Genomic DNA, 12,651 nt, shown 5'->3' with positions numbered 1-12,651 from the left:
CCTTGCACCCCTGCTTGCAGGAATGACCAGGGCAGCTCTAGAGGCTTCAGAAGAGAGGAATCTCATGAGTTACACTGGAAATAGCGAGATCATACTCAGGCTTGTGAAATCTTGACTCACTGGACTTGTAATCTGATTACATGGGTGTTTTTGGAAGCCCTGTTCAGTGTGTCCTGCCCTGCTCCAGCATTACCCCTCTGGAGATCACCCAGTTCACTCCTTCAGACACCCATGGGGTTTGGAAGCTGCTTACTTGAGAGGGATGGAAACAGTGAGGCAGTAAAAGGTTGATTTTGTTTTTTCCAAAACTCCCTGTTGTTTCTGAACATTTTAGTCCAGAGGCTGGAGGTGCAGTAAACATTGTTACTTCCACACAAGGCCTGTGGGAGCCATGGGCTCACATTCCTGCACAATGCAGCATCCCAAGGTGCATGCCCACAGTCTGGATGCCCTCATACGTAGTGGCAAACTTGTTGAGGTAGAAAGCATGACACTCCAATAATCCATACCTCATGTTCTCAGCTGCAGCAGCACCCTGCTCTCTGCTCAGCAGCACGCTGCTAGACACCAGGAAAGCTAGCACAAATATTTTCCTACCTCAAAAGTTATCATATTCCTGTTACATCTTATAAAGAGTATTTAAACCAAAACACATTTAGAGAGTGAACCTAAAATAATCCTTGCTGGTGTTCAGAGAAAACTGGGGACAGAAGAGACATGTGCTGGGAAAGCAGCTCTAGAGCCAAGCAAACTTCAAGTGGGAAAGCTCCTCTTACACAGCCCTGCAAGGCAGACAAAACGTGCTCACGTTTGTTGGCCATTCTGGAGCCTTGCAAGAAATGCAAGGTCTGGTAAATTCATTCCCAGATGCTGGGGGCTGCGGGACCCGGCTCAAGACAGGGAGATTTACTGCAGAACAGAGAAAGAGCAAATCAATGGAGGTTGGTTCAGCCTTACTTTTTTATCATTCTTTTTTTGTTGTTCTTTTTTTTTCTTTTTTTTTTTTCCAGTGAAGCTGCAATAGGAGAATTTTTTGGATTTGATGCTTGTGTTGCTTTAAGGGCAGGAATGCTGGAAACAGAGGTATTTGATACCTTTGCTGCTAATTACAGTGCAAGCTCTCAGTGTCCTGACAATGCCCTTGTCCCTGACCTGGAGGGGCCTCAGTGTCTCAGGGTCAGCTGTAATTTAGTTTTAGGTCAGAGCAGGGACTCTCCTGCCCAACTAACCACACTTTGTTTTGAAGTAGAAACCATTTACTAGCAAGGAAGGGTCTGAGACCATCAAACTCGCTTCATTAACAAGAAACAGGAACGAAGTGCAGAGCCCCAGAGACGAAGGTCAGTGTAGAGCACAAGGAGGCCTTGCTGAACTGCATCACTAAGGAAGGGGCTGTTCTGCCCATCAGCTCACGCCTCCTGTTCCCTTCAGTTAAGCATGTTTATTACAAAAGCATCTAGGGACCAACTAGGCTGTGCCAGTCCCCAGTCTGGCACAACAGCACCGTCAGCCTCTTACCTTAGAGAGTATACTGCACATCTGCACATAGTAAGAGGCTTGAGAAAGAGGTCTGATCTCAGTACAGCTCATGAAGTGCTCTTGCTGCTCCTGCCTCTTCTCACAGGTTAGCTAAGTGATCTGGGGGCAAGAAATTCAGTTTCTTTACTTGAAATCTGGGATTTTTCTTCCCTACCTCAAGAACTGCTTTGAGCTCTTCAGAGAGAACATGCTGCAGAAAATAACCTACAAGCTGCGCAGGAAAATGCTTTTTGACTTTAAGCACTCTAACTCACAGGGAATGAAATACTTTCTCAAATCAACACATTTGGATCTGATCTTCTTCCCCCTCACCACATTCACGGACAGAGATTATACTGTCATGACACCACAAAGCACTGCCCGAAATTGGCTTGCCATGTAAAGAGCTGTTCTTTACCATTCGTGGGTTAGTCTGAAAGACCAAAGCACTTCAGACTACATTTATGTGGACATAGGACTGTGTTTGCCAAAGGAAGCCCACCCTGAGCACAAACTTTGCACATCACTCTGACAAGAGGTCGGCTTGCACTTACAAGAGAAAAAAAAACCTAGATTAAAACAAAAAAAAAGTCAGTTTACTGAGAAGTAAAATGTTTTGACAGTGGGGTACAGTGTCCAAATCAGGAAAACATGGAGAGAAGAGAAGAACAAAATACGCTCCTTGGGAACACTGGTATATCTTCAGTTCCATATGCTGACCACCACTGGGGCTGGAGATCAAACATGAGAGACCACAGCTATGGAGAGAAGCAGGACAGCTAAGGGATGTTCAAACAGTGATGCTCAAGTCTCTCTCTGATAAAAGTTGACTACAAGACAGCAGCACGCCCTGATATGTGTTAATGCTTGTTCACTGCCATGCTCGACAGCTGCAAAGCATTGCAGTTGAAAGAATTACCAGCCCTGCAGACTTTCAGATGAGTTCAAAATGCAATATCCCACTTGCCAAATACCACAGCTCCCCAGCTACGCATAAACTCGATCTCTGCTCTCACTATTGATTCCTCTGTAAATACCAACACAGCTTCCAAGAGCCCAATTGAATTGCCAGAACTCTTTGTGGGACAGGTCCCAGCTACCCTAGAGACCTCTTCTTCATGACTCCCCGACAAAGACACGATTTGCAGGAGCAATGCAACTGCAACTGCTGCGTTGCGCAAGGCTCTGGAGCAGAGCAGATAGCTTTCTTGGCAGCTGGCCCTCAGTGCTGGAGCTGGCTCCCAGGAGAGATTAGGGGGAGTAAAAACCTCATTGCCTTTAGAGCAAAGCATTCAACCTGCTCCTACCAGAGATTTCTCACAAGAAAAAAAAAAGACCTAAACGTCTCTACAAATAGAAGACTGCAGGAACACAGAATAGATAGCCCAGTTAATGCCATTTGTATCACTTTGTGAACAGCTCAGCTAACACAGCCCTGTGATCAGTAAGGACAGGCAGAAGCTCTGAACAACGTTTTACATTGTGAAGATCACCTGACTAACATCTGGACAGGTAATAGCCTCCCCACATAAAATCACCCCAAAAACAGGTCTGCAGTTGCCAAGTTTTCAAGTGAGGTTTTAAAACTGTTGAATAGCATGAAATGTGTGTTATCTCCCAGGCAACCTTGTTCAAGCCCCCTTTTTATTTTCAAGGCCTTCTAGAGGATGAAAATTATCCTCAGGTTCCCAGGTAGTGCAATTTATAGACTGAAACTGATGAAAGTGCAAGTAGAAACTACTCAGACTCTCTTAGACTGCACGTGCTTTCAGACTCCCCTCTCACTTCAGGTGTCACCATATCCACATAACCCCTGTAGCAAAGAAGAAAGGAGAGAGCTTTCACTGGTGTCAAGGAAGGCTGAACTCTGTCTATAGCCAAGGAAGTTTCCTGTCCACACACAGAGCACTGCACAAATGCGGTGCTTCCCAAGGGCAGGGAAGAGTTCCCTTTAGAAGCAGCTCCCACTGTGCAGCAGTGCACAATGCTGGCTCACCCTACAGCCCACCAGGCTCCCAGGGATGGGGCCACGAGCACTGCAGGGTGCCTGGTTAACCACGGAGAAGTCACCTCATGCCCTCTGCCACCGAGGCAGGGCTCTGCAAGGTGCAGCGTGGAGCTCTGGGCAGGGTGTGCAGGCAGCAGCCCAGTCTGGCCTGGGAAACTCAGGAGCAGCAAGGAGGGAGAGGATGCTGGAGTGGAAGTGATTTGAATTAGAACAAACCGGCTGCTGAATAGAAGCTTTTATTCCAGCATGGAGAAAGCTTTGTTAGTCAAGCACATGTGATGCACAAAAGCCTCCACTTGAATTCATTGAGTTTTAATTGGTTCTCAGGTGGGGGAGGAGACGGGTGTTAGGAATTAGGGATTCCTTAAAGAGGCAATATCATTAAATCTTAACGCCTCTTCCCTCTCACCCCACACCCCCAGCTTCAGCTCAGGAGTCTGGCCCCATTCAATTGTCTTATGCTAGAGAATCAGAAAAACTGAAGGAGAGAAAGGGTGGGAGGGGGAGTCACTAATAAAGCCTAAAGGGAGATCAATGAGCGAGGAGGAGGGTGAGGGGCAGGATGAAGGCTGAAAAAAGAAAGGCTGGTTGGGAGAGGAGGGAGGTCACACACAGGCAGGGAAGGCAAGAGAACCTCCAAGGGATGAAGGAAAGAGAATGATGCCATTTGAGTCATGGCTTTCTTTTCTGCCTGCATTCCTTCTTTTATTGAACACTTGAAACTTCCCCTGGAGATCCTCCATCTTGGCTCTGTGAGTCACTCATCGCGAGGAAGGAAGAAAACCCTGGGATAGGCACAGGAATGAGTGTGTGCACAAAGACAGCAGCAAGAGAAACCTGTCTGGGAGGACCTCGAAAGAGCTGCCACTTGTTTTGCCAGACACAGCACGGTTCAGACAGAAGTTTTGTCACCAGGAGCCTGCTGCAGAAGTAGCTGAATCAAGGTTCTTGTGAGCAAAAGAGAAAGGGAGTAATCGGGAGCTAAGGAGATTTCACAGTCAGCCCTGTAGGAGCTGTGGCACACTGCCTGCTTTATGAGACTGCAGGTACCTGCAAGCCAGACCCCAACAAGCGACTGCCGTAGAGTGATGGGGGTCGTCTCAAATGTATAACAATTTCCATCAGCCCAGTACATCATAGGAAAATGAGTTAATCTTGTTTTACCTATTACAGTTGGAATTTAGATGTGTAAGTGAATGACGCACCAAACACGCTGCTTGCAAGCATTAACTCTAATGCATTTTCTTCTAGAGAACCTGACAGAAGAATGCTGCTTCTATATTTCAGACAGAACATGAATATCTGCTATTCAGGAAGCACGGCTCTCTGTTTACTGTAACTCTCGCTTACAAAATTAGGCTGCACGGTCTCCAGTTGTAGACTTAGCTGCGGCATTAATCTCCTTCAAAACAGGGACACTGCAGCTAATTACTTCATGGACTCCAACAGGAGCTCTCAGGCTTCAGTTGGAGGACATTACGGGATGCTGAAAACAACATTCCCATAGCGGCCTCTCCTCAGGAGACTGTCTGACCCAGCCATGGTATGGGGCAGCTCTCACATACGTGTGGGTTATTCATGTATTTCAGGGGAAAAAAAAAGACAAGTGAATTCACTCATTGAAAAAGTCATAGGATCCCATTTTCCAGACTCCCTCCCTGAAACATGAGCCTAAGCATCGCTTAAGAGTGACACAACTGTCTCATTTGGTCCTTAACTCCAACTTACAGCAGACGGGGTCTCCACCTGGTGAAGGCATTCATGAGCAGTGGGATGTGACAGTGCCTGGCACCGGCCACACAGAGCTCTCATCCACACACTGAGAAGATCTAACAACACATTGCCTTGATTTTAAATGGTGCGTGGTCCACTCTGACTTCACCACGCTGCTTACCATCACTGCTTGACCAGTACCAAGCCACAATAGCCCTGCCCTGCAGCAGCAGCAGGACTTTCCACCAACAAGGCAGCCTCCCCTGCAAAGCTTATGCAGGAAAAGCAAACCAAAAGATGCCCCACAAATAATATTAGAGATAGAATTTTTCTCTAAGCAATGTTTCTTGTGCATTTCAATTTGCCTCCTCTCCATAGACGCACCCGCACTCCAGGTAGCACACGTTACAGACAGATTTAATTTCTTGTTTCCACCCTGCGTGTTTTTGTTAATCCACGGCACCATTCCGAACAATCCCCAACCTGCTTGGAGCACCCAGCTGCTCTTCATCAACAGTAATGGTTGGTAATTCTAAATGTAATTCCTGCCTTCTCAGAAAGCCACAACACTCTGTAGAGGCCAAAGTCACTGGGTTGTTTCCTATAGTCCTGTATGCTACACTACAGACAGAACACGTCTGTGATCATCTTCCCAGTAAAAAAGCCTCTGAGAAGGTTGTCATGGTAAGGACGGGTAAGGTCACGCCTCCAGGTTAGCCCCCAAGATTTGTTCTATTCTTGTTGCACTGGATTTATTTGCTCTCCCGCCCAACAGTTTTCTAGTAACAGCCTCTCCTGTCATCGTTTCCCTCTCTTTCAGACACACTCAGTTTATACTTCAGCCCAGGACCATCAGTTTTCCCACTATCTCCTTGTCCCCCCAGAAGCCCCCTGTTTTGTAGCTCAGAGCACAATCAGACCAAGTGCTAGTTGTGCCTTTGGAAAAAATGCCTTTGTACTTATTTAAATCTTCCATTATGCTCAACATCTTGCTGTCATCGTACGGCTTTTTGTAGACACTGCTGATAGCAGAGATCCTCTTACAACATCTTTCCTAGCAGATACCATTTCCACGGGCTCTTGGTATGCAACAGCAGGCACTTCTGAAGTGCTTCACTACACAAGCTGCACGTTTGCCTGTCACAAACAGTGTCAGTTATTACAGCATCAAATTTGTCGTATGCAGCAGGTCTCTTTAAGACTGCCATGAACTGAAAATTGTTTTCCTACCTCTTCTCAATGCCTGATGGAACTGGTATCTCAGCAATCAGCAGCAGCTTTGGGGCAAAGTGTGACTGACACATCTATATCAGCTATCCAGCTAATTTTATACCCAGCCTGTTTTGTTACATTAAACCTCAAGATGCTCACCATGTTCCCTTCTTTCAAAGCAGGAGCCATCCTTTCAGCTCTAGAAGAAGTTTAGCTATGGCTGCTCCCGCAGTTAGTCCAGCTTCATCTCCCAGGAGCTTCTGGAACTATAAGACTGACTCTTTATTTGCAAGAACCAATATCACCCAAAGACAATATTCAGCCTTAACAAAAGAACACTGCCGGTTCCAACAGGACCACAACAGATGCATCTTACACCAAGCCACTGGTCAGGAACAAACTCTGACTTCCTTTGTGAAGGACTTGTAGGACTGTTGACAGTTTCATGCTATAAAAAATGAAGGCCAATCCAGCAAAAGTCTTTACAAAGGAGATCAGAACACTAGCAGAGCAACGTACCCTATTCCCTTTGGAAATCATCTGTTTCTGCTCCAGCAGTCAAGTAAGCCTATGCAAGGGCTTTGGGAGCACCTTTCCTTGGTCTGTGGCTGGTCACTCCAGCACCTTGCACATAGACCAAAGGTTTCCTGCAACTTGCACACACAGAGACAGACTGCAGCTTTCTGCTTGTGTTTGCAGCCCCTGGCAGGTTCCCAACCCCAGCTTCAGCCCCAACCCATGCAGGGCTGCAGCTGCTGTAGGACTGGACCTCAGAACATGAACAATCATTCAGGGCCCAAAAGCCACATCCCAGCTAGTCCAGGGAGAGGCAGAAAGCAGCACAAAGCAGGGTGCTATGTATTACAGAGACAGAACGAGGCTAGGATGACTAATGAGAGAAACCAGTGCAGCAGAAGCTTTCCAGTCCAGCGCCCTCACAGGTTTCTGTGCAAGATGGTAACACTTCACACATTTACTGGTGTAAGACCACATACTTATCATTTCTTAAACTATCACAGCACCACACCTCCAGGCCCCACCAGCACTGTGCCTTGCTCGGAAGGATCTTTACAAACATACAAGGCTGATATCAACCAACAACATGCAAGTTACCACTGCAAACTTCTGGAAGCATGTTGAGTACTTTGCCCGTTGTGCCTAAACATGTTATTTCTCTGAATTATATCACTGTTCCATCTCCTATGTTTTGACACGCAAGTAAGAAGACAAGGGGCACTGTGGCTTTAAGAAGGTCATTTCCACTGTCCTGCCGACGTAATTAGCCTGCTAAAGAAAGGGCAGAGGCTGGAAATTGGATTGAGCAAACCAGGCTTTAGCCGCAGGATGAAGGCAGAGCCCCAGGATTGTTATGTTAATCACCTGAGCTCAGCAGTGCCTGCCCTTCAAACCAGTACAAGCCCAGTGCAAACCTGGAACGTCTCTGCAGAACAAACCCAACCTCGTTTGCATCAGCTCCAGCTCCTCTACAGCATCTCCTGTGCTGCTGGGGACAGGGACAACGGTGCCACCCCTGCAGACAGACCTGAGGCCACCCAGCACTGGGGGGAGCCCCTGTGTGCCAGCAGGCACAGCCCACAGTCACACTGTGCCACCCACCCTGAGTGCAGAGCCACAACTAGGTGAGGCAAAGACTAAACTGGGAGTGATGCTGTGAGCTGATGGGCCAGGGCTGGCTTGTACCAGCTGTGGACGGAACCCTGGCTGCCTTGAATCAATAAGCACATCAGAAAGTACAAATTGCTTACTGTTATTTCACTGATAGAAACATAGCATTAAGAATAATGATAAGCCAGATTTGCACCGATAATAATAATGACCATAGGCAATGGAGCTGCATGAGATGAGACTTGAGTTTGGTTGGAAGCGAGTGGCTGTGCAAGACCTCCTGGTGCTGGTTTGAGCACAAGTCCAGCACCTTCAGCACCAGGGCTTTCAACAAGGTAATCTCCCAGGTAAGCCCGGGGAGCACAGCTCTGCAGCAGAGCTGCCACCTGCACCTTAATGGTGCACTTGGCTGGTTTTCCCCACAGATCCATTGGCCTCAAGTGTGACTCTGTGCCTCTTCTCTGCTCAAAAACTTTGTGCTCACAGCCCTTACCGCACCACCCTCCTTCCTTTTAACACAGCAACCCAGGCAGGCCATTGTCCGCTCCCTGCAGCCTGTTTTCCTAGGGTGAGCTCGCACTTCTTCCCTTTCTCATGCTGGCCGAGCTCCGTGCTGCCTCCCTTGTTCTTTCAGGCATTTTTTCACTGCACCCCTGCCTGGTTGGGGGAGGGAAGGAGGAGGATGGGAGGGCAGCGTCTGGCCCTGCGTCCAGCATGCCGGATGGCATGGTTTTGGAGAGGCCTGGCTTAGTGAAGTTATTCAAGCCAACGGCAGCCTGGCAACCGGGCGGCCACAATGGGAGCGCAGGAGGAGGAATGTTTCCACATGCCTGATCAATGGGAGCAAGGGAGACAGCAAAGCAAACAGAAGCTGGGAAAGAGACACAAAGAGAAAGCAGCCTTTTCTCTGCTCAGTTCCTTTCATTTGTCACAGCTCTTTGTGAAGCTGATGACAACGGAGGCCCTTCGGAGGCTACTTTTAGGGAGTTTGGTTTTTCTAATTAAATAAAACGCCGTGTCCTTTTTCTTCACTTGTCACCCTCCAGCTCGCCAAAAAACGTACCAGCCCCATCTGCACCACGACCCCCAACAACCTGCACCTCCAGGGAGCCCCACGCACCTCCTTCTCCCTGGCAAGGCAGAGGCAGAAGCACCCCAGCTCACCCCAAAGCATCTCCTGTGCTGTGCAGTGCCCTGCCCGAGCACGGCTGGGGGCCCGCAGCACCAAGCTGCACATGCCACCCCCCCCCAGCTGCTCATTATGGGAATAAAGAGCTCCGCAGAGGACAACTAACTCCTCTGGAGGTGGCGAGCTCTGCAGCAGCTGCTGAGAGACTAACGGGCAACTTTCTATGGGAACAAGGCAGCGTTCAAAATAGGGTTAGCGGGTAGTTGCCTTGGAAACTTGAATCGTTCCACCGAGGGGTTACGATTTTCCCCAGTAGGTCCAGACGGGATTTACCTGGGAGCCAACTGTGGGGCAGAAGTTCCTGTTTGCTGCCTCCTGCAGCCTGCACAGAGGCTCCCCAGGAGGGAGACTGAGGTGAAGGAGGGGTTTTTGGAAAGAGGCACCAGCTTGGTGGCATTGGGCCGTACGGCGACAAACAGCAGCCGGGTCCAGCCCTGTTGCATAACCGGTGGTGGGAGCCCAAAGTTGTTTCCTCTAATTACTATGCAAGAGTTCACAGCAACAGGCCTCTTCTGTGCAGGAGCTTGCAGAAAAGGTCCCCCCTGGCTCCAAGTCAGAGCCAAGGACATCAGTGGGAGCTGGAGTTTGGGGGTGAGCTTTCCTGCACTGAGGTCAGAGCAGAGACTTTTCTCCTAAAAACACATAAGTCTACATTGATGTATGCATCCCTGAAGAACAGAAAGACCTCATTGCTTGACAAAGACTCTCCTTAAGTCACCACCAGATGCAGAATTCCTTTCCTGCAATGTCTCCATCCCCAGCCAGGGCACCACGGGTGCAAGAGGAGAACCTGGTGCTCCTGCCTGTGCATCTCAGCAGTCCTTTACTCAGCTTGATCCAAGATGTGGCCAAACTGTGGAAAGGAATCAGCAGCACCAGCTGTGTGAATGGCAGCATGAGCTCAAGGAAACCAATCAGAACATGGTCCAGATCACTGATGTAGCACTGTCTCAACAGCAAAAAGAAATTCGTGGCCATTTCCAGCAGCCAAAAGACACAATACAGGCTCTCCAGACAGCAGGTTCCTCAGCTGATACCTGTTTGCTCCCAGCATTGCCATAAATCCCTTGGCTCCTCAGTGGTGCCATTTCTCATCCAGCAGGATGAACATTGAATCAGGCACTTTGGCAGTCGGTTTCTGAATTGGTAAGGTCACATCATCTTACCAACTCCAGTGTCAGCCCAACCACATTGCAATTCATAACCTGCATCTCCACCCAGCCCTCCCCTTGGATGACTCAGATGCTCTCTGGCTGCCTGGCCAGGTTAAAGAGGATCCCAGAAGACATTTTGCATGAATGCCATTGAGGTTTCCTCTACCTTAGTTCAGAAGAATCGAGAGGGTGTCACCGCCTCAGTGTCATTGCTTCCCCACCTCCCAGTAGGGTCATGTGTGACCGTCAGCAGAGCAACTATATTTGGCAGCTGCTCATTTAACATCATACTTCTAAAGAAGGACAGTCGTAACAAAAATTATAAATGCCTGAAGAATGGGATTCTACCTTCTCCCAGTCTCCACATCAAGCTGTTTGCTTCTCTGTAATCAGCAAATATGCTCTTGGGAAGTGTCTCGATTTCCATATCGCAGTACATAACTGCCATCCCACAGTTGAGAGCCTCTCACCTGGCTCTCCCACTGCCCCCAGACATGCACCAGGCACCAGCCTGCAGCTGAATGAAAATCAGGAACCTCCCCAACTTCACAGCAAAATCTCACCCACAAGCATTACCGACTGCTTAAAAAAATGATTCCTGAACTCCTTGAGTCTTCTGGTAAGGAAGGAGAAATCTTCCTTCACTCCTGCTTTCATTAGGGCCTCTATAGATTTGCAATGGCAAGTATTTAACCTGCTTCAAAAATATTCATGAGACTCTCACACGCATTCAGTAAGGGCAGACAAGCAAAATCTTCAGCTCATGTTCTCCTGGGGTCCCATGGTGCTTATGGCAATATACATCCTAATTACCATATAGACCATATTGAGAATGAGACCTTGTCAAGCCTGGCGATGCTCTCTGTGAGAGAAAGAAACAGTCTGGAAGCATTTGTGATTTGTGCAGCATTTCTCAGTAGATCATGAAAAAAGTCTGACCCTGTGTGAACATTTTCAAACACCTGCCCTTGTCCCTGGCCTCAGTGAGCATCTTCCCAGCCAGGTCACAGCAAACAGCAGCTCTATACCAGCACATTCAGACATTGCCAGAGCTCAGGTAACGTAAGAGCAAAATGTGCTCCTATGCAGTGGGAGGGGAAAATCCTCAGACGGGAAAAACCATCAAGAGAGAGTGTTGAGGTATTCACTGAGCTTCTAAACAACAGCATTGCTCTTCTTTACAAACAGCGCGTTTGAAATGTCACAGCATAACATGCATGAAACAAAACAAGCAGGAAAAGCAGCACTCACTCACTGCACACAAGCACCACAGAATGCTAACAAGTTACTGCACCTTTCCAGAAAGGTTGCAGATGAGGCCAAAATGCAGCACAAGCCCCTTACCACAAAGGAAAGCCAAGTGTACTCCCTTTTAACACCATCTCTGCAAGGCAAAGCAGTTCTCACATAGCTAGTGCTCTTCTTTCACTCTTGCACCTGCTGAGAAGACACCGTCCTGATAAGTAGCAGCACTCTATAGCTCCCCAGTCTGCCTCTCTCAACAAGACCCTTCTGTGTTGCCTATGGATTCATCTCAAGATAACATTCTCTGCTATAAGGACAGCCTGCTGATGGACACATGCAATTAGCAGCCTGCTGACAGGCGCCCTTTCAACCTCTCTGTGGCCCCTTTTACTCAGGTGATGCTGGTGGAGTGATCCAGGCACCCGTCCTTTGTCACAGCTCTATAAAGCAGAGGAAATAATTCAAAAAGTCTTCAAGGGAATCTGAGGGCAGGAAGAAATAAATGGTGACAGGTATTCCATAACTGAAGAAGCAGCAGCATTTTATCACTGTTGAATGGATCCCACTACTGAATCAATAAACACTTGAGCTTTTTACAGTTCTCCTTAGCACAGGTAATACAACAGCCAGGCAAAGAGTCAGCAGCTGCAAGTAAGCAAACCTCAGTGGGGAAGGGGTGGACAAAAAAAGAGAGCATTTCTTTCAGAAACAGCTGCGTTAATCCAGATGCATCAACCCCATTAATCCCACGCAGCAACACCTCCTCTAAAACACTTTCTTTCTGTCTTTTGAAATCGCACCCCTGACACAGACAACACAGGGCTGATGCAGACAGCACAAAGCCACTGGGATGATGTTACTGCTGCCACAATCGTTGGTGTTCTGCAGGGTACAGGCAGTGCTGGGCCCAGTATGAGATCTCCAAGCAGCACAATTAAGTGACCTTTCCGCATGGTTCAACCCTCTGGGCGGGAGGGAAGGAAATC

Source organism: Coturnix japonica, chromosome 15, assembly GCF_001577835.2.
Source record: "Coturnix japonica isolate 7356 chromosome 15, Coturnix japonica 2.1, whole genome shotgun sequence".
NCBI lineage: Eukaryota > Metazoa > Chordata > Aves > Galliformes > Phasianidae > Coturnix > Coturnix japonica.
This window is presented reverse-complemented; position numbering follows the sequence as displayed.